This window comes from Helianthus annuus, chromosome 2 (assembly GCF_002127325.2).
Source record: "Helianthus annuus cultivar XRQ/B chromosome 2, HanXRQr2.0-SUNRISE, whole genome shotgun sequence".
Lineage (NCBI taxonomy): Eukaryota > Viridiplantae > Streptophyta > Magnoliopsida > Asterales > Asteraceae > Helianthus > Helianthus annuus.
Window position 1 is genome coordinate 146,526,747 of NC_035434.2, and position 23,823 is coordinate 146,550,569.

Consider the following 23,823-nt stretch of genomic DNA (forward strand, 5'->3'; position numbering starts at 1 on the left):
CACATCGATTTGGTGTAAGTGTGGCTAAAAACCTTTACTAGACACACAAAACATTTATTTGATTTTAAGTGTGACTATTGTCTTACCTAATTTGATCACACATCTTTATTTTTACTATGACGTTCGATATCATTTTGTCACACAAACAAAAAAATAAAGTGACTAGTGTGGCTAATTATTATTTATAGTCACACAAAATTTTGTAATTTTAATTGTGACTATTCTCTAATCTTTGGTCACACATATATATTGTGGATCTATGTGTGGATCTGGCCTTTTTGTTTTCAGATTTTTTAAAAATAGCTGGAAACATTAGAAAACCCAAAAAATAAAATAGTATTAGCAATAATAAATCAAAACCCATACATAAATTTTCAATTAAAAACACTAAAAGCATAAACTTCTTATCAAAGATTATCTACAAAAGTTGCAACGGGAAATGACAATACACATAAACTACAAACTAATTCTAAGCTATTTTTTAATACAACATGGTTTTTAAAAGAAGTCATCCATCATTTGGTTCTTCTGTTGCAGTGGTAATGAGGTGGATGAAATTACTACGGTAGTTGATGGTAAAACTGCTGCTGATGTTGATCTTGAAACTGCTGCTAATGTTGATGTTGAACAGTAATGCCTTTTCCAAAAGAGATACACGACTTATCTTGAGAGCTCTCTTCTTATGGTATTTTGCCTGGCCTGCATATAAACATTCATCAATCTGTGAAAATTAAAAACAATATTAGATAATCAATAATAAGTTGACCACCTCTGCTTCGATTCTCTCTTTTACTTTAGCTTTACTGGTCTCAAGCCTCACAATTTAAGCCCTTCAAAATATCAAAAAAGTTCATAATTACTAAATACATAAACAAGAACAAGTACATGAATCTTCAGATCAAAACGAGCACAAAAAACGACTAAAAACTTACCAATTTGTCACTCCATCCAGGAACAAGTATTTGGTTGCTTTCAATTACTTCACTTGGTATAATTTCACAATGAATCTACCTTATCTATAGCATGTGAAACAAGCTCGAGCGTTCGAATCAGAAGAAAAAAAAATCGATTAACTGGCAAATACAAACCAACAATCATCAGTCACAACGCATAATCACCAACACTACTAGAATCAAACACAAAGGTACCTACTGCCAAGCGAAAATGCATACGTAGAGTCTTTGATCACGCGAAGAGAACGAGCACCCATCGCCTTTCAATCCAAATCCACTACCGCCATCTAACCATCAAACACCCTTGAATGCTACCGTCAGACCACCGCGCCATAACCATCGCTCTAGGTTGGGAAACGAGAACAAGCTGTTGAAAAATAATTTATCGCACGCCTATGATAACGATCGTTTGTTGTTGTTGTTGTTCTGAATCGAGATATCTGCCAATCGTTCTTCAATTGTATCAATCTGCGATTCTCATCCATTGGTTGTTGCTCCTCATCGGCGATTTGCATCGGTTCATCATCATCAACTTTATCGTATATATTATTTGCAGAAGTTTGTGTTTGTGTGGTGTGAGAGAGGAAGTGAGCGGCGGCTTTTCACATTAGGGTTAGTGAGGTGGGAAATAATAAAAGCACAAGTAAATTTTAAAAGCTCTAAAAAATTCAAACTCTACGTGAATTTCAAAACCTCCAAAATTTTTAAAAGCTCTAAAACATTCAAAACTCTACGTGAATTTCATAACCTCCAAAATTTTGGTATAACTAAAATATAACATTTATGTTAATGTAGCGCAATTAATTCCATGGTTGAAAAAATCTTTGCTAGCCTCTGATTAGTAGTCGATTAATCGCTAGTCCCAATTTTCATCGAGTAATTTTTATCAAATCGATCAATTATCAATGGTGGTCAAATCAAATCCTAATTGTCTAAAATTCGGTGGTAATCTAGCGATTCCAGCCAAATTTAGGCTATATTCTTGACCAAAACTTGTAAATTCCAGCAATTAATCATATCTACTTGAAAATAGGGGTTGAATAAGGTGTTAAAGCATGTCTACTTAAAAAAATACATAAAAAGTATATGTATATACATATAAAAATAAAAATTACATATAAAATCCAAATCCGATTAGCCCGATAAATCGTAAGTGAGTACCTCATCGGCCGACTAGCGCCTAGCGATTCTTACAACCTTGATTAATACATATAAGTTAGTGGCCAGTAAACTATTTTTTGCCGCACAAACAAACATATTTATATAAATCAATACATATGAATTTATAAAAAGTAAATTGAAATTATATATTTTTATGTATTAAATATCTAAATTACATGTTATGTATATAATCTTCTATTATCCATTGTGATCCATTAAAGCCCAATACAGTCCAGTAAAACATGTACGATTTATTATTTTCTATTTTCCATTGTGATCCATTAAGGCCCAATATGGTCCATTAAGACGTGTTTGATCTACCATTGTCTATCGTGATTCACTAAATCCAATATGGTCCCTTAAGACATGTATTATCCACCATTCTCTATTGTGACCCATTAAGGCACATTATGGTCCATTAAGACATGTGTAATATATTGTTGGCTATCATGATCTACTAAGCCCGATGGTTCATTAAGACATGTATGATCTACTATTGACCATCGTGATCCATTAAGGCCCAAATGATTAATTCAGACATGTATGCTTTACTATTGTCGATTGTGATCCATTAAGGCCCAATATGATCTATTAAGACATGCACGATTTACTATTGTCCATTGTGATCCACTAAGGCCCAATATGGTCCATTATGACATGGTCGATCTACTATTGTCCATTGCAATCCACTAAGGCCCAATATAGTCCATTAAAACATATATGATCTACTATTACCTATTGCGATTCATTTAGGCCCAATATGGTCCACTAGGACATGTATATGACCCATTAAGACATGCACGGTCTGTCACACCCCCAAAATCCACCCGCGGAGTACTACCGCTTGGGAGCGTGACTGACCAGGATCAAGCCATCAATCATATCAAACATAGCATTTAATATAAAAGTAATTAACGTAAGTCACCATGACATGATTGATGTTTCGAAACCAAATACTGTTTTAAGTAGCGGAAGCAATGTAAAGTAAACCCAAATAAAGTTATAAGTTCAATAATGTTCATGATCCATCTGCCACAACGACCTGCTCCTCCTTGTGCAAGCTCCGTAATGTACCTAAGGTCCTGCAAGGCATGCAGCAAATAATTCAACAAACTAGTTGAGCGAGTTCGCAGAAAGTAAGTTCATAACATGCATAAGTATAGCTAGTGGGGGCTTCCCATACTAGTGTGTACTAAAGGTGGGGGCTTCCCATGCTTATCCTGGCTAATGAGGGCTTCTCATTAACGGTACTTACTAGACTAACTTCCGACCATGTGTTCTTCTTTACCGAGAACAGGAAAACGTACAGGGTCACGTAGGCTTTACGTGACGTGCCCTTCCCGAGGACAGTGGTACGCGTGGGGGCTACGTAGGCTTTACGCAGCGTGGCCTTCCGACCTGGAAGCCAGTAGATGGTATTGGGTCACGTAGGCTTTACGTAACGTGTCCTCCCGACCCGGGAGACATATGGAAAATATACTGGGTTACGTAGGCTTTACGTAACGTGTCCTGACTAACCTGAGGACGATGGTCTATAGTCTGGTATAAGCGTAAGTACGAGTAATCATTCCACATTCATCATATCTAACCCAATTCCCAACCCGGGAATCCCATGCCTTGGCTGTGTGAACTCACCTTGGTTTGCTCGGCAGATACACAAGGAATATAAGTAGCAAGTAAATGGTCACTCACGTCCTATCATGGTTATTATACGAGTCAGGTTCGTATATAGCACGTATATAGTAATCACATATAGTCATGGCAAACATGTACGCACGTAAGCAGATAAGACATAGCATGCGTGATCCAATTGTCTAAGTCCAACAATAACCGGCCCAAGGACATAAGCAGCCCAATAGCAAAACAGTCCAGATTCTCAATCGGCCCAATTAGTAAACACATACAAGTCCATTAATAAACAGCCCACAAATCAAATCATTGGGCTCAATAGATTGGGCCCGTAACAGTGAAGGCCCAACTGTGTGCGTGTGAATGATGGTCTCGACTCGCAACGGGGTTACGAGTCGCAACGGGGATCTCGAGTCGTAACGGCTGGATATGAGTCGCAACAAATGGTCTCGGTTCATCCTGGTCTGGTTACGAGTCGCAATCTGACTCGCAACCGTGGTTGCGGTTCGTGCGGTTTGGTCTCGAGTGGGTACCGACTCGCAACTGGTGATACCGAGTCGCAACCGTGGTGTGTGTAACAGCCTTCCTTAATTCTATCAATTAAACTCCGTGATTTCAGCTAACAGTTTGGTCAGTTTCGGAAACAGATCAAATCAACAATTAATCTATAATCAAGCATGTTCATAATCAACCTCAATTCAAGAACAATTAACCAATCTTGTACAGAACATGAAATCGGATCATGTGATACATAATTCCATAAACTAACATGCAACCTAGGTCATGAAAACCCAAAACAAATCATCATACCAACCTTTCAGGAACAATCTATGTTAGCCGATCCTCAATCGTTTAATCTAATATTATCATACACACAATCCAAACATATATCATGTTAACCAATTTATCAAACATCTCGCTATTTGAATATCTTCATACATCCGATTTGCATGAACACATATAAGAGCCGATTTACAAAACATTTATCAATTTACATTCCAATCAATACATTAACAAGAATTCTCGGTTAAGCAAACACCAACATACAAAACCATACGATAACCATTTAACAAGCAACCTAATTATCAAGCACTAACCGGTTGGATTGAAGGTAGAGGATCGATTCGTTTCACAAGCTTCAAAGTGTGTGTGTGTGCCGTCGGGTTCCAAGCAAGCCGAGAGAGAGAGCAAAGCTTCTAGGGTTTGTGTGTGTGTTCTTGTGTTGTAACAAATGAGAGGAAAACAAGACCCTTAGTTTTGGTATAGTGGTTGCGAGTGGGGAGTGGGCCGAGCCCACTCGGTTGTCTAATGGACCCGAGAACAAGGAGTGGCCCAACGGGCTTTGTGTGGCCGGTTCACAAACATACGACATACATACACACATAATGCATATAACATAACATATATCATGAAATCAATTAATCATTCGGGTTTATAAAATCACATATCGTGCACCAACGTTACATCAAAGCAAGTCTAAAGTTCGAGTTGTCACATTATCCCCAACTAATTGGAAATTTCGTCCCGAAATTTGGTATGCACTCACTGAGGAAGCTAGGTAAACTGTACTGTTCACTGATTTTCCTGGGGTGTCACATCCTCCCCCCGTTGATCTGGAATTTCGTCCCGAAATTCCGAAGTAGTAGCTTCAGCCTCAGTAGTGGTTGCCTTGTTCCCGAATAACTGGGGGTACTTTTCTGTCATCCTGTCTTCGCGTTCCCAGGTGTACTCTGGGCCACGTTTGGAGTTCCAACGAACTCGAACAAGAGGGATTCTCTTGTGTTTGAGGACCTTCACATCCCGGTCTGTGATTTCTACTGGTTCCTCGACGAACTGCAACCGCTCGTCGATAGTGAGTTCCTTAAAAGGAATGATGAGGTTTTCGTCTGATAGGCACTTCTTTAAGTTCGATACATGAAAGACATTGTGAACTGCCCCGAGTTCAGCTGGTAGGTTCAACTTGTAGGCTACCTTGCCAATCTTTTCTATGATTTCGAATGGTCCGACGTACCGCGGATTCAGTTTACCCCGTTTGCCAAAACGAACCACACCCTTCCAGGGTGAAACTTTCAATAAAACCCGGTCCCCGACCTCGAATGCCAATGGCTTTCTACGCTTGTCCGCGTAGGCTTTCTGACGGTCGCGTGCTGCCGCCATGCGTTGTCGTATCTGTGCTATCTTTTCTGTGGCGTCCACTACAATCTCTGGACCCGTGACCTGACTATCCCCCACCTCTGCCCAGCAGAGGGGTGACCGACATTTACGCCCGTACAATGCCTCGAATGGAGCGGCTTGAATGCTGGTGTGATAACTATTATTATACGAGAACTCCACCAAAGGGAGGTGTTTTTCCCAGCCGTTGCCGAAATCGATGACGCATGCCCGAAGCATGTCTTCAAGTGTTTGAATCGTACGCTCAGACTGCCCATCCGTCTGAGGGTGGTATGCTGTGCTCATGTCTAGCCGTGAGCCGAAAGATTTGTGCATCGCTTGCCAAAGTTCTGACGTGAATCATGCATCGCGATCCGAAATGATGGATGTGGGCACCCCGTGCCTCGAAACAACCTCTTTAAGATAGACGTCTGCAAGAGTGGAGAACTTGTCCGTTTCCTTTATAGGTAGGAAGTGTGCAGACTTGGTGAGTCGATCCACGATCACCCATATGGTATCATTCCCTCGCTGGGATCTAGGTAAGCCTGTGACGAAATCCATGGAAATTTCTTCCCATTTCCATTGCGGTATCTTAGGCTGCTGAAGTAGACCAGCTGGCTTCTGATATTCAACCTTGACTCTTGCACAGGTCAAGCATTTTCCAACGTACGTAGCAATGTGGGCCTTCATGCTAGGCCACCAATAAGTAGTGCTGATGTCGTGGTACATTTTATCCGACCCTGGATGTACCGAGTAGCGAGACTTGTGTGCTTCGTCCATCACAAGTTCGCGTAGACCGCCATAAAGTGGGACCCAAATCCGGCCCGTTACATAGTAGGCGCCGTCTGCCTTCTGTTCCATCTGTTGTCGTGAGCCGCGTAAGGCTTCAGCCTTGACGTTTTCGGGCTTCAATGCTTCTACCTGAGCATTTCGTATCTGTGTAGGAAGGCCAGACTGAATCGTAAGCTGTAGCGCTCGCACGCGCCGTGGTAAAGTGTCTTTCCGACTGAGGGCATCAGCCACAACATTGGCTTTGCCTGGATGATACTTGATAGCGCATTCGTAGTCATTAAGTAACTCGACCCATCGTCGTTGACGCATATTCAGATCCTTCTGCTTAAGGATATGCTCGAGACTCCTGTGATCGGTGTAAATCGTGCACCTGGTACCGTACAGATAGTGTCGCCATATCTTAAGCGCGAAAACAACAGCTCCCAGCTCTAGATCGTGCGTTGTGTAGTTGCGTTCATGAACCTTGAGTTGACGAGAGGCGTAAGCGATAACCTTGTCGCGCTGCATTAACACACATCCCAGTCCCCGAATGGATGCATCACAATATACTACGAAGTCTTCTGTGCCCTCTGGCAATGAGAGGATAGGTGCACTGCAAAGTCTATCCTTTAGGTGCTGAAAAGCAGTCTCCTGGGGCTCTCCCCAGCGATAGGTAACACCCTTCTGTGTCAGTAGCGTAAGCGGCTGAGCAATCTTCGAAAAGTCTCTAATAAACCGTCTGTAGTAACCTGCCAGACCCAAGAATTGGCGTATTTCTGTCGGTGTACGCGGTGCAGGCCAGTTTCTGATCGAATCTACCTTGGATGGATCGACATGGATCCCATCCTTGTTCACCACATGGCCTAAGAAGTGGACTTCACGAAGCCAGAAGTCGCATTTAGAAAGTTTGGCGTACAACTGTTCCTTTCGAAGGAGTTCCAATATAAGGCGAAGATGCTGCTCGTGTTCCTCCTGACTCTTGGAGTAGATCAGAATGTCGTCGATGAAAACTATGACGAACTTGTCAAGATAGGGTTTGCACACCCTGTTCATAAGATCCATAAATACAGCAGGCGCGTTTGTTAACCCAAACGGCATGACAAGAAACTCGTAGTGACCGTAACGAGTTCTGAAGGCTGTCTTGGAGATGTCCTCATCCCGGACTCTCAGCTGATGATACCCCGACCTCAAATCTATCTTCGAATAGTAGCACGACCCTTGCAACTGGTCGAATAAATCGTCGATGCGCGGAAGAGGATAACGGTTCTTCACCGTCACCTTGTTGAGTTCACGGTAGTCGATGCACATCCTGAACGTACCGTCTTTCTTTTTCACAAAGAGTACTGGAGCTCCCCAAGGCGAAGAGCTTGGTCGTATGAAACCCTTTTCCAAGAGTTCTTGCAGCTGCTTTGACAATTCCTCCAATTCCGATGGAGCTAGACGATATGGTGCGCGAGCTATGGGGGCTGCTCCTGGAGCGAGCTCGATCTGAAATTCGACCTGACGATGAGGCGGTAAGCCAGGTAAGTCTTCAGGAAACACCTGAGGGTAATCACGTACAACTGGAATGTCTTCCAATTTCTTTTCCTTTGTTGAAGCGTCTGTAACAAGAGCCAGAATGGCTGTGTGACCCTTACGTAAGCATTTCTGAGCCTTCAAGAAAGAGATGATGCCCACCACTGCACCACTCTTGTCGCCTTGAACTTCTAGAGGTTCCTGACCCAAACGAGGAATGCGAATAACCTTTTTGCTGCATAAGATTTCTGCCTGGTGTTGGGATAACCAATCCATCCCAATCACGACGTCGAAACTACCCAAAACTATGGGAATGAGGTCGATAGAGAAAGCTTGACCAGCTAGGATAAGATTACAACCCTGAACTACGTGCGTGGCTTCTAGACTTTTACCGTTTGCTAACTCGACTACATGTTTGGTGGGTAAAAGTGTTGGTGCACGTTTTAGCAGTTGACACATTTTCACAGACATATAGCTTGTATCCGCACCCGAATCAAATAAAATAGTAACGTAAATATTGTCGAGGAGAAACTTACCCATAACAACGTTGGGATCGTTCACTGCGTCGCCTCGACCTAGTACGAAAGCGCGTCCACGAGCTTCATTGCCGTTGTTGTTGTTGTTTCCACCGTTGTTGTTGTCGTTGCCCTGATTGTTGTTGTTGCGATTCTGGTTCAATTGAGGGCAATCGCGTTTGAAGTGACCTTCAGCCCCACACTGGAAACATCCCCGGTTTCCACGCTGTGGCTGCTGCTGCTGCTGCTGGTTCTGTGGAGCGGGTTGTTGCTGCTGCTGATTCTGATTCGCAGGACGAGGGCTCCTACAGTCTTTGGCCTCGTGACCCATCTTGAGGCACCTTTGACAACGACCCTTGTTACATGGGCCATGGTGATGCCTGTTGCAGTTGTGGCACCTAGGTTGACTACCCTGATATCTCCTCTGTCTGTGACCACCAGAGGATTGCTGACTGGGACTCTGATAGTGGTCAATCTTCTGCTGCTGAGCTTGTGACTGAACAGATGCTGAACCTTTACTAGAATCTCCATCCCATTTTCTTTTACTGTCACCAGACGTAGCAGGAGTAATTGAGGTGGTGACATTAGCAGTAGCATTAACACGCTTGGGCAGTTTATTCTGATCCACTGCCTGATCGGTGATGCGATGAGCGAGACGCTGGATTTCCTGGATGTTTTCGAGATTAGCCGACGTCACGTGGCTCTGAATTTCTGGCGCCAATCCCTTGAGATACAACTCAATGCGCTTGTACGGAGGGTCCACCATAGTAGGACACAGAACGGCCAGCTCGTTCGACCGTTTGGTATATGCTTCGATTTCTGATCCAACCATTTTCAGGTTATAAAGCTCGTCTTCCAGCTTGTGTATGTCTTCCCGCGTGCAATACTCACGCTTGATGAGTTCCTTAAAGTCGTTCCATGGGGTGGCGTTAGCAGCTGCCAACCCTAAGATCTGGACTTGGGCGTTCCACCAAGTCAGTGCTATCCCTTCCAAAGTACCGGTGGCAAACTTGACCTTGCGAGCCTCAGGGCACTCGCACATTTCGAATACTGATTCTAACTTTTCAAACCAATGGAGGAGTCCCACTGCCCCCTCTGTGCCGCTGAAAGAGTTTGGACGACAGTCCATGAAGTTCTTGAAAGTGCAGACTGGCTGCTGCGCGTGTTGACCTATTGTGTACGAATAGGACGAAGTTAAATACGAGAGTTAATGTAGGATCTAAAGATCCTAGTGTGTGCCTATACTGCAGGATATACTACCTGCTTGAGCTGCTGCAACTGCCGCAGCAACTTGAGCTTGAACAAGAGCCTCTAGCTGGGCTTGCGTCATGTTGATTCGTCCAGACATGATCTTCATAGTAACAAGTAGCATACGTAAGAATGGTTCGCGAGTAGGGCGATGACAGAAAAGCGTAGGCATATAGGTGTTCTCATGAAATCAAAGCATGTGTATCTAAGCGTAATGCGAGCAAAGTTCTAAACAGTTCTAGCAAACAGGCAATAAACATAAACCTTATTACCTAGGATGTCGAGTCTTGCACGTGGAGCGAAGCGTCGTTGTGGATCGTTGAGAGCACTGTTCTGGTTATAGTCCGGTTTTAATAAAAACGTTTTCCCATATTAAAACCAAGTTCTCTATAACCAATGGCTCTGATACCAATCTGTCACACCCCCAAAATCCACCCGCGGAGTACTACCGCTTGGGAGCGTGACTGACCAGGATCAAGCCATCAATCATATCAAACATAGCATTTAATATAAAAGTAATTAACGTAAGTCACCATGACATGATTGATGTTTCGAAACCAAATACTGTTTTAAGTAGCGGAAGCAATGTAAAGTAAACCCAAATAAAGTTATAAGTTCAATAATGTTCATGATCCATCTGCCACAACGACCTGCTCCTCCTTGTGCAAGCTCCGTAATGTACCTAAGGTCCTGCAAGGCATGCAGCAAATAATTCAACAAACTAGTTGAGCGAGTTCGCAGAAAGTAAGTTCATAACATGCATAAGTATAGCTAGTGGGGGCTTCCCATACTAGTGTGTACTAAAGGTGGGGGCTTCCCATGCTTATCCTGGCTAATGAGGGCTTCTCATTAACGGTACTTACTAGACTAACTTCCGACCATGTGTTCTTCTTTACCGAGAACAGGAAAACGTACAGGGTCACGTAGGCTTTACGTGACGTGCCCTTCCCCGAGGACAGTGGTACGCGTGGGGGCTACGTAGGCTTTACGCAGCGTGGCCTTCCGACCTGGAAGCCAGTAGATGGTATTGGGTCACGTAGGCTTTACGTAACGTGTCCTCCCGACCCGGGAGACATATGGAAAATATACTGGGTTACGTAGGCTTTACGTAACGTGTCCTGACTAACCTGAGGACGATGGTCTATAGTCTGGTATAAGCGTAAGTACGAGTAATCATTCCACATTCATCATATCTAACCCAATTCCCAACCCGGGAATCCCATGCCTTGGCTGTGTGAACTCACCTTGGTTTGCTCGGCAGATACACAAGGAATATAAGTAGCAAGTAAATGGTCACTCACGTCCTATCATGGTTATTATACGAGTCAGGTTCGTATATAGCACGTATATAGTAATCACATATAGTCATGGCAAACATGTACGCACGTAAGCAGATAAGACATAGCATGCGTGATCCAATTGTCTAAGTCCAACAATAACCGGCCCAAGGACATAAGCAGCCCAATAGCAAAACAGTCCAGATTCTCAATCGGCCCAATTAGTAAACACATACAAGTCCATTAATAAACAGCCCACAAATCAAATCATTGGGCTCAATAGATTGGGCCCGTAACAGTGAAGGCCCAACTGTGTGCGTGTGAATGATGGTCTCGACTCGCAACGGGGTTACGAGTCGCAACGGGGATCTCGAGTCGTAACGGCTGGATATGAGTCGCAACAAATGGTCTCGGTTCATCCTGGTCTGGTTACGAGTCGCAATCTGACTCGCAACCGTGGTTGCGGTTCGTGCGGTTTGGTCTCGAGTGGGTACCGACTCGCAACTGGTGATACCGAGTCGCAACCGTGGTGTGTGTAACAGCCTTCCTTAATTCTATCAATTAAACTCCGTGATTTCAGCTAACAGTTTGGTCAGTTTCGGAAACAGATCAAATCAACAATTAATCTATAATCAAGCATGTTCATAATCAACCTCAATTCAAGAACAATTAACCAATCTTGTACAGAACATGAAATCGGATCATGTGATACATAATTCCATAAACTAACATGCAACCTAGGTCATGAAAACCCAAAACAAATCATCATACCAACCTTTCAGGAACAATCTATGTTAGCCGATCCTCAATCGTTTAATCTAATATTATCATACACACAATCCAAACATATATCATGTTAACCAATTTATCAAACATCTCGCTATTTGAATATCTTCATACATCCGATTTGCATGAACACATATAAGAGCCGATTTACAAAACATTTATCAATTTACATTCCAATCAATACATTAACAAGAATTCTCGGTTAAGCAAACACCAACATACAAAACCATACGATAACCATTTAACAAGCAACCTAATTATCAAGCACTAACCGGTTGGATTGAAGGTAGAGGATCGATTCGTTTCACAAGCTTCAAAGTGTGTGTGTGTGCCGTCGGGTTCCAAGCAAGCCGAGAGAGAGAGCAAAGCTTCTAGGGTTTGTGTGTGTGTTCTTGTGTTGTAACAAATGAGAGGAAAACAAGACCCTTAGTTTTGGTATAGTGGTTGCGAGTGGGGAGTGGGCCGAGCCCACTCGGTTGTCTAATGGACCCGAGAACAAGGAGTGGCCCAACGGGCTTTGTGTGGCCGGTTCACAAACATACGACATACATACACACATAATGCATATAACATAACATATATCATGAAATCAATTAATCATTCGGGTTTATAAAATCACATATCGTGCACCAACGTTACATCAAAGCAAGTCTAAAGTTCGAGTTGTCACACGGTCTACTAATGTCCATTATGACCCATTAAGACATGCATAGTCTACTACTGTCCATTATGATCCATTAAGACATATATGATCCACTATGGTCCATCGATCTCCATTAAGGCCCAATATAGTCTATTAAGACATGTATGATCCATTATTGGCAATTGTGATCCATTAAGGCCCAATATGGTCTATTAAGACATGTTTGATCTACCATTGTTCATTGTGATCCATTAAAGCCCACTATTGGCCATTGTGATCCATTGAGGCCCAATATGGTCCACTAAGATATGTTTGATCTACAGTTGTTGATTGTGATCCATTAAGGCCCACTATTGGCTTTTATGACCCATTAAGGCCCAATGTGCTCTAATAACACATATATGATTAGGGATGAGCTCGGTACCAGTGCCGAAAGACACTGATACTAAAAATCGTCAAATATGGATACAGGTACCGGTGTCAAAAATGTTCGGTACGGTACTAAAAATCTGTCTCGAATCACTTACGTCTCATCTTATTAGATATTCTACACAAGAGTATAGCACTTTTAATAATAGTATATATTTACTATATCTACACATATGTTTCTAAGAGCTAGTTACCTATTTTAAATGACAGTGTATATTTATTATATCTACACATACGGTATAGAATATATAATATCGAATAATAGTTTGAATTTTCAATTATGTAGTAAGATTTTTTTTTTGTTTATTAATATTAAACAATATAGTTTTTTAATGAGAATATTATTTGAGAGAGAAGTTTTGGAGGAAGTTTAAGTTTTTGGATGGAATATTTTGGGGGGGAAATTTTATAGTGAAATAATTTGACGGGAAGTTTAAGTTTTTGGATGAAATATTTTGGGGGGAAAATTTTATGATGAAATATTTTGGGGGAAAGTTTAAATGTTATGATAAAATATTTGGGTGGAGGGAGGGGCGGATTTTAAAGATGTACATTTGGTCACACATTTTTTCCATAACATTTAATAACATTTCGTCGTCACACAAAATAAATAAAGTGACGATAGTGTGACGAATGTTTATGTAAAGCCATATGAAATTTTGTAATTTTAAGTGTGGCTATCATATATACTTTGGTTACACAAAATAATATCTGTGGCCGAATATCTTAGATTTTAGCCACATTATTAAGCATATAATGTGGTCGTAGATCACCTTTGGCCACACTTTTCTAGTGTGGTTGTTTTTTCTTAACATGTGGTTAAAGGTTTTGAATTTATATGTTTTTAGTCACATGAAACAAATATTGGGGCCATAGATCACATTTGGCCACACCTTTTTAGTGTGACTAATAAATGTCACAATTTTTTTCCTTAAAATGTGGCTGGAGGTTTTGAATAAATATGTTATTGGTCACATGAAAACAAATAGTATGATCATAGATAATATTTGGCCACACGTTGTTACTGTGGCTAATATATGTCATAGATATTTTCTTAAAGTGTGGCTAAAGGTGTCAATTTTTTATCACGGGAAACAAAAATATGGCTATAGATAACATACAGTCACATATTTTGAGTGGTGGCTAATAAATGTCACATTATTTTCTAAAAGTGTGGCTAATGGTTCTGAACCGGTATAAATGGTCACATTAATAATAAAATGTGTGGCTAAATGTGTTTAAAAATGTTATGAATGACCTTTAGCCACACATTTTTTAAATGTGTGGCAGGGCGGTTTTGCCAAAAGTGTGGACGTAGCCCCTTTTTCACGTAGTGCGATGCAGCAGGTCCAAACAATGCGGGTGAACATGATGATGTCCAACAGAATGAAGTTGCTCAAGATAATCAATCGGATCAGAATGATAATCAAGAATCTAAGAATATGCCGATATTTGATCATGGTGATTCAGAGTCTGAGGGGGAGCAGATTCATGATTCAAGTCAAACAAACACAATTAGTGAACAAGGTGCAAATCAGAATGTTACTAATCTGGAAGGCGATGTAGATGTTCCAAGCGAAGTATGCCATGAACTCTTTCATACCATCCAGAGGAGCTGATCATAGGAGACCTACAATCAGGCGTTTGCACGACACGTCAAATTGACCAAGGCCTTACATGTTTTTATTCTTTAGTAGCACCTTTACAAACTGAATTTTCATTGAGTTGTTTTATTTCGCAGATCGAACCGCGAACTTACAAAGAGGCGCTTACTGAAGATTCTTGGGTCAATGCGATGCAAGAAGAGTTGAGTCAGTTTGAAAAGTTAGGAGTGTGGAAGCTAGTGGATTTGCCGGATGGTCACAGAAAAATCAATACGAAATGGGTATTTAAATGTAAGAGAGACGACAGAGGAGTTGTTGTATGGAACAAAGCTCGACTCGTTGTTCAGGGCTTTAGTCAACAGTGTACGCTCCTGTGGCACGACGGAGGGGATTGATTTTACTGAAGTGTACGCTCCTGTGGCACGACTAGAAGCAATCAGAATTTTCCTGGCATTTGCATCTTGGAAGAACTTCAAAGTATATCAGCTAGATGTAAAATCGGCGTTTCTTTATGGGAAGGTTAAAGAGGAGGTTTATGTCGGACAACCGCCGGGCTTTACCGATCCAATCCACAAAAACAAGGATTATTTGCTGGACAAAGCGCTGTATAGTTTACACCAGGCCCTGAGAGCTTGGTACGAGACTTTGTCTCAACACCTACTAGCCAACAGATTCATTCGTGGAAAAGCGGATGCCACTCTCTTCACTAAAGAGGTCAACGGACATCTTCTGATAGTTCAAATTTACGTCGATGACATAATATTTGGGTCAACGAATGAGAATCTATGCAAATATTTTGAATCAATGATGAAGCAAAAATTTGAAATGTCATCACTTCATCCGAGATTGCTTCGAGAAGAAGTTGATTCGAATTGAGAAAATCCACACTGACAATCAGAAAGCTGATTTACATACCAAAGCTTTTGATAAAACGCGTTTAAAATATCTTTTAAAACTGAATGGTATGAAGCTTATTTCGGTGTCGGATGGCATTATTGGCGTTGATGAAGGTACTGTTGTGGATGAAGATGAGAAACAATCTGCAATGGTTTGTCAATTTTTTACTTGTTTTGGTATTTAGGGGGAGTAGATATTTTTTTTAGAAAATACAAAAACAGTAAAAAAATCAAAAATACAAAAACATGATAAAATCTCAAAATCCAAAAACAATAGAAAACTGAAAAATGAGCTTGTGTAAAAAGGGAAAATGATAGTACATCGGTTTGACAGTTACTGTACGCTAAAGATTTGTAAAGAATTAAATGCGTTAAAAAGTCTCACTGGTGATGTGTCGATAGGTTTTTACACATTTAGTAGATTTGTTCGAGATATAAACATAAAAATTCAAACTTGCGTATTTCGTGGGGAACACTACTTGGATATATAGGTAACCCCTGAAATCTGGTTTGAAAGGTCCCTCTTTCTGAAATACTAGGTCTTTATACTCAGTGATATCTGGGGTATTATTCCGGGACTTTTGCTGAATGGAAGTTCTGACCAAGTCCCCGAATAATACTTTCCGCATTGCTTGAAATATAGCACCACGCTCAGCATAAAAATGATGAAACATTGAAAAATGCTAATCATGTGCTGTTGTAACAAAAGATCCTCTAAAGGGGACACACCGAAAAGTCGAAGCCGTCATCTCTCTGCGTATACGGAAGTATCGACCTGAGCTCTCACGGCCCTCGCATATAACCCCTTACAGATATCATCTGTGGTATACTCACCTGTAAGACTGAATATTGGGATTCTGGATACAGGAGTATATTCAAGAGGTGGAACACATGAATGAGTTTAAGTTCATTAAGACATCTAATCTGTATCCTGAATAAATTGAAATTTGTGTGAAAATTTAAGTTTCTTTACATTCTGCAATTTAAGTTTCTGTATTTCATTTCCTAGTTTAGAAACTTTATTAAAATCCAAAAAGATTTTTCATTTCTGCTTTATTTTCTGACAAACCAAAGTGGAGAGTTGATCGTTGGATTCTTTAAAGATTGAAGCAGATGCAGGAAAAACTCTGGACTGGAAAATGAGGAGAGCTTATCTTGATGTAGATTGGGTTGTTGAAAAAGTCAAAACAAGTTCATTAATTTGATGCTTGTTATTTTCAGAAAATGTTTGAAGATGTTTAACAAAAATCAGTTTGTTTGTTAAAAGATCAACCAAGGTCATTAAGTTGAACTTGGTAGATTAATTAAGTAATCAGGGTCATTAATTTGGACCTGAATACTTGAGTGGATTTCTAAACTGATAGATATTGGGATTTATTATTAAGAAACAATAGTTTGTGTAGGTCCCTTTTCTCGGAGGATCGAGAACAAACCTAAACCTTGTTATACTAACCCACTAGCGAGTGCGGAATCCAAGCTAGTAGGCAAACCGGGATGAAGCAAGAACGAACACAAGAACACACAAAGTTCACCGATTAACACCACTGTATTAATACGTATGAAGGTTTATGGTTACAAGCACAAGGTTTACAATCTTGTTTGCAAACTCTCTAAAGTATGTGTGTGTGTGTGTTTTCCAGCAGAGTTTCTCTAACTCTCCAAGTGTGCATCTATCTAACACTAACACACTGCATGGGTATTTATACCCATACACAGCAGGTCTTGGTCGAAGGATCGATAGATGGTCCGAAGGATCATCTTTCGATGACAACAAGCTCGAATGATCAGCATGGTCCTCGAAGGATCATCCTTCGAGGTCTAATGGTCGAACCATGGTCGAACCATATCTTTCGAGCACCTCGAAGGATCAGTTGTATCCTTCGAGGCTATCCTTCGATTCAGACACATATATCAAATATATGTTAACTGTTGGCCAAGTCAATCCGGAGGATGGTTGACTTGGTCAACTTACAACACAAATCAGGACATCGTTTATATCAGACCGAATACAGACAAAGTACAGACACAAGTGCACCAACAAACTCCCCCTTGGCTGTAGCTTTGTCTTTATCTTCTATGGTTGTAGACACGTCTTGAACTTCGACGGTCTTTGGTCTTCGAGTTACCAAAACTCTGATGTCCTTTCAAGTCTTCAATGTCGGAGGATCTTCAAAGTCTTCACGTCTTGAAAGCAGAGAGTGTATCAACAAACTACCCGTATCATGTAGGAAGTGTGTTGACAAACTCCCCCTTAACATAAGCTCCCCCTTGAGTTATGCTCGTGAAATACTTTAACTTTATGAAGTGAGATCCTTGTGGTGTTGATGGTGGCCAGCGGCAACTCGATCATCTTCATCTTTTGAGTGCCTTCTCGTCGTGTCTTCATTCCAAGGCTTGTCATCGACCATGTTCTCCTAGCCTTTAGAATCTGCACATGCAAGAAATCTAAACGCGTAATGAGAACAACTGCTTGGAACATAGTATAAACAAATGACACACGAATGACCATGTCACAATCAAACACCGTCCGACAGTTTGAAAGTTTAATAAATTTTTCAATTTTAGCCTTTAACTTTCAAAACATGCAAATTTCGACCGTTTATGAAGATTTAGTCAATTCGGTTTTCGTTCAGGTTTCAGGTAACGAAGACTCGAGCTCCAACATCGTACGATCGAAAATAAAGCAGAAATAAAATCTTTTTGGCTTTTATAAATTTTATATTAAAACACGCCTAAAATCTTTTTGTTATTTTTGAACGTAAAAGACAACAATTTAAAATCCTTTGAGTGTTATCAAACGACATCACCGCTAATGTCGTGCTGATATGCACCAAACGACGAAACTGTTTAAAAAGAAAACAATAAAAGTTAAGCAGTAAATAAATAAATAAATATATACAAACATTCTTTTTGCGAGTTTCGAGGGTAAGAGAATCATATCAGTGTACGGTCATGCCAAAACACTCTTGTTGTTCAGTTAGTTAACATTAAGATAAGCATCCTATAACAATTATCGGTATTGTTGTCCACTTAAGCTCAACTTATCAGATGTAATCATGGCGAGAGGATACGTTAAGGTATGATTTATACTTACCGACCGGTGTTCATCCACATCACGACACATTCCCGTATCAAGGTATGCACGAGAGTTCATCTTACCGGTGAGTATACCGATTATCATCTGTTTGACCGTATAAATTGTGAGATACTCACTTATTTTGATTTGAAAACAAGTCCTATGTGATATAATCACTTATTGATGAGGAACTTGATTTTCGTATGCATGAGGGCACAGGTGCAAGTCCGTGAACAGGTCAGTACTTCCGTACAGCAGAGAGACGAACTTGACACCCGGATAAATGTGATATTTTATCACTTATTTGATTTGGACATGTGATTGTTTATCACTTATTGAGGTCGAATGCAGTATGTAATATGTACACGTATGTATAGTATCATGGAAGATCTAGACTTGCGTCCCCGTTATTTTTCGGTAAAAGATACAACCATGATACCCAGATGATAAGCAGCATAAAGACCGAATATCTCAGAACCTCGGCAATCTATCAAACGAAATTTCGGTACTAAGACCATATGCCAATGAATGGTTCCCACCTGGTCTTCAGTCGATTAAGATTTATATCACCCTGCACACTTTAAAATGATTGTGAGCCTACCGATACATCTTATATAGAGCTGCTTATCGTTTTTCATTTAAGGTTTAAAGATGTTTGGATAGACCACTGATGTACTATCATTTTCTCTTTTGCTCTCAAGGAAACTCATTTTTGATTTTCTATTGTTTTTGTGTTTTTGAAATTTTTCGATGTTTTTGTATTTTCCGATTTTTGGATTTACTCCCCCTAAAATCAACAAACTAAGATAAATTTAAAAACACACAAAGATATTTACAAAAATGATTTTCCGATGTTGGTTTACTCTTGCTTGACCTTAATGCCATTTACCAATAATAAGAAGTCAAATCTAGATTTGTCAAAAGCTTTGGTAAATAAGTCGGCACGTTGGTCATCGGTGTGGACCTTAACAACATCGATTAGCCTTTTCTCAAAGCAATCACGTATGAAGTGATATTTGATTTCGATGTGTTTGGTCTTTGAATGCTGCACAGGATTTCTAGTGATATCTAAAGCAGCAGAATTATCAACGTATATAGGAGTAGTTAGGAATTCAAAACCGTAGTCCCGCAATTGTTGTTGGATCCAAAGAACTTGTGAACAACAACTTGAGGCAGCAATGTATTCAGCTTCGCATGTTGATGTAGCGACACACGTCTGCTTCTTGCACTGCCAGGTGACTAGGCGATTTCCTAAAAACTGACATCCAGCCGTTGTGGATTTGCCGTCGATTTTACATCCGCCAAAATCAGAATCACTGAATGCGATCAAGTCAAAGTTATTATCCCTAGGATACCACAGACCGGTGTCTGGATAAGCCTTCAAATAACGAAAAATCCTTTTGACAGCTGCAAGATGTGAGGCCTTCGGGTTGACTTGATATCTGGCAAGTAGACACGTTGGGTACATTATATCTGGCCTTGATGCTGTGAGGTACATAAGGGATCCGATCATCGCGCGATAGTATGAAGGGCTAACAGGTTCACCCTTCAAGTCAGGAGTAATTCCATGATTAGTTGGCAATGGGGTACCAATGGGCGTTGCATCGGACATCTGGAACCGGCTCAAGATGTCTCCAACATATTTAGTCTGATGGATGAATATCCCAGACTCCGTTTGTTGCACTTGTAGGCCCAAAAAGAAATTCATTTCCCCCATAGCACTCATCTCGAACTTATCCTGCATGATGCGCTCGAAATTCCTACACAAAACATCATTAGTAGAACCAAAAATAATATCATCAACATATACCTGAACCAGAAGAAGATCTCCATCTTGTTCTTTGATGAAGAGAGTACAATCGATAAGACCTCTTCGAAAACCGTTCTCCAGCAGATATGTAGATAAGGTTGCATACCAAGCTCGTGGCGCTTGATGAAGACCATAGAGAGCTTTGTTGAGCAACCAAACCCGATCGGGATGGACAGGATCTTCAAAACCTGGAGGCTGTTCGACATATACCTCTTCTTCAACCACACCATGTAAAAATGCACTTTTGACGTCCATCTGGTAAACCTTGAATCCTTTGAATGAGGCATAAGCCAGAAAGATCCGAATAGCTTCCAGACGTGCAACTGGTGCATAGACTTCGTTGTAGTCGATACCCTCTATCTGACGAAAACCTTGAACGACTAAACGAGCTTTGTTTCGAATTACCACTCCACGGTCGTCTTTCTTGCATTTGAAGACCCATCGAGTGCCAATCTTCTTATAGTTCTCCGGCTTTTCAACAAGCTTCCAAACACCTAGCTTGTGAAATTGTTGTAATTCTTCCTGCATGGCTTCAACCCAAGCACTGTCTTTCAATGCTTCTTTCCACGACTTTGGTTCTTCTTGTGACACGTAACACGCGAAGGACCAGTCATTCTGTTGACCAGATTCTCTTATAGCTGAATACAAACCAGCATTCCGGTTGTTTCTCAGCTGATTACGCGTCTGCACACCGCGATGGACATCTCCTATGATATTCTGCTGTGGATGGGTATCGTGAATCCTCATTTCAGGATTATCTGGCACACGAGCATTGATACCCAAATTATTCAGATTAAGATCAACAACCAACTCCACACCAGGAATGTGGTTAGAGGTGGATGCATTTCCTTCAGCAGTATCGACATTCTGCGTATGAGGTGTATCACCAGAGGCACCTTGAACAGGAGCAGCTGGAGCTGAAGATCCTTCGGCTGCATCATGATATTCATCATCTTCAGAAGAGTCATTATAATCAGCAGCATCTTCATAAACCTCATTTTGAACCATATTGTTGACTGACGAAGAAGCTTGAGGGTCAACAACAATAGGTCTAACCAATGGCGAAACAGCAGCGTTGTCACTTTCCAACAACATTCGAGCCGCTGCTGATTCTTCGTCAAAGGTTGGCAGATTAAAGGAGTCAAATAGCCCATCATAATCGAACATCCACGGATCACCCGGAGCCCTAACAGGACTCGTGTACCTTTGAACCCTAACTTCGCTCCATAGCTCAATCTTTTTGGTAGCTAGATTCCAAACACGAAAATTCGGAGTTGCATATCCAAGGAAGAAACCCTCGATAGCTCTTGCACCAAACTTTCCATCCGGTTCAATCATAGTACAAGGAGCACCAAACGGTTCAAGGTAAGAAAGATCCGGTTTCCTTCTCTGAAGGAGTTCGAAGCAAGTCTTGCCATGTCTCTTAACTGTAAGAACTCTGTTCAACGTGTAGCAAGCAGCCGATACAGCCTCTCCCCAGAATTGAATAGGGAGTTCCGACTCTACTAACATTGTTCTTGCAGTTTCAATAATAGTTCGATTCTTCCTCTCAGCGACACCATTTTGTTGTGGAGTATAACGAGAACTGTACTCATGAAGAATGCCTTTAGAAGTACAAAACTCATCCATAACTTGATTCTTGAATTCAGTTCCATTGTCGCTTCGGATCCTTTTCACTTTCAACGTATAGAGATTCTCCAACATTGTAAGAAGATCCTTGAGGATGCCAGGAGTTTCACTTTTGTGTGCCATAAAAGATACCCAAGAAAATCTAGAATAGTCATCAGTAACTACTAAACAATAAGCATCACCAAACGTTGTCTTGTGCTTCATAGGTCCAAAAAGGTCCATATGAAGACGTTCGAGAGGCATGCTGACAGTGTTGATTTTCTTCAAAGGGTGAGACTTCTTTGTTTGCTTCCCCTTTTGGCACGAGACACAGATATCTTGTAGATGAAAACTTCTTACAGGCACACCATTCACAAGATTATTTTTCACCAAATGGTTCATTTTTCTCAAGTGAATGTGTCCCATTCTTCTGTGCCAAGATATAGACTCCTTTTCTGTGGCTTTTGAGACAAAACAAGTAACTTGTGCAGATGTAGTAATTGCTTGGCTCATATCGAGAATATAAAGATCATTAACTCTCGGAGCCGATAAGAGAACCCATTCTTGTGGAATTTTGAATCCAGGTTTCAGCACATAGCAGCCAGCATCATCAAAAATCACTGAGAACTTTTTATCACAGATTTGCGACACACTGAGAAGATTGTGGTCAATTTGCTTCACATAATTGATCTTATCAAAGCACACGATACCATTGGAGATACTTCCTTCTCCAGTGATGTACCCTCCTTTATCACCCGCAAAGGCAACATACCCTCCTCTGATATTTCTCACGTCATACAGGAGCCGTAAGTCGCCAGTCATGTGCCTGGATGCTCCACTATCAACAATCCAATGACTATTAATAGTTCCTCCTAGAACATCCTGCACATGTCAAATAAACACATCAGTTGAGAATGGGGACCCAAGCCTTAGTGGTCTTGGGTCGTCCCTTGGCATCACGATACGTAAGCTCTATCTCTTGATGGTTTTCAAGAACAACTGCTCCCCCTGAATTGTCACCCGACTTAGGTAACCAAGTTTGTCTGTGCCCACCAGTTTTTGAAGATTCTGGTTTTACAGGTTGTGACACTCTTGGTTCCTTCTGAACTGTTTTAACTTCAGATTTTAAAGCTTTTTCAACAGTTTTTATGTTCTTACGTCGTTGTTTAGTTTCTTGTTCTTTTACAGTTCGTTTATCTTGTTTAGGTGAAACTGACCGACGTTGAGGGTGAACTGTTTCAGGTGGAGTTTTCTCAACAAGTTTCTTCTTTGGAGCATTTGGGCAATTTCTGATAATGTGCCCAATTTCTCCACATTTGAAACAAGTTCTCCTTTCAATAGACTCAGGAGAACTTGATCGACTACCAGATGTTGAGCTTGTAGAACCTGAGGTACTTGCTCTTTCATCACACCCGTTTGTATGTTGGGTGTAATTGTTATCACTGTTTCGTTTCAAAATCTTGACTTGTTGTACAAAATCAGTGTTTGATTTGTTTTCAAAAGTCTCAATTTTATCTGTACCTTTTGATGCTACAAACTTAACATCTTTTCCTTTCTTCATGTAACGAGCTCCTTTTGATTCAACTTTAGCCTTTGGCTTTGGAGCTCGTTGTGGTTGTTTACCCTTAGAAGCAGTCGGTTGTTGAGTGGTTGGAGATTTTTGATTGCCAAACTGTTTCCTAATCTCAGCCTTAGGAATTGGATCACATTGTGTTACCACAATTCCCGGCAGTGTTTTACCCAAAAATTTG

At 41.0% G+C, this 23,823-nt stretch overlaps 1 pseudogene; it reads left to right on the forward strand.

Annotated features, from left to right (window-relative positions):
* Positions 1 to 23,823, forward strand: part of LOC110897916 — a 44,124-nt pseudogene that overhangs the window by 7,638 nt on the left and 12,663 nt on the right.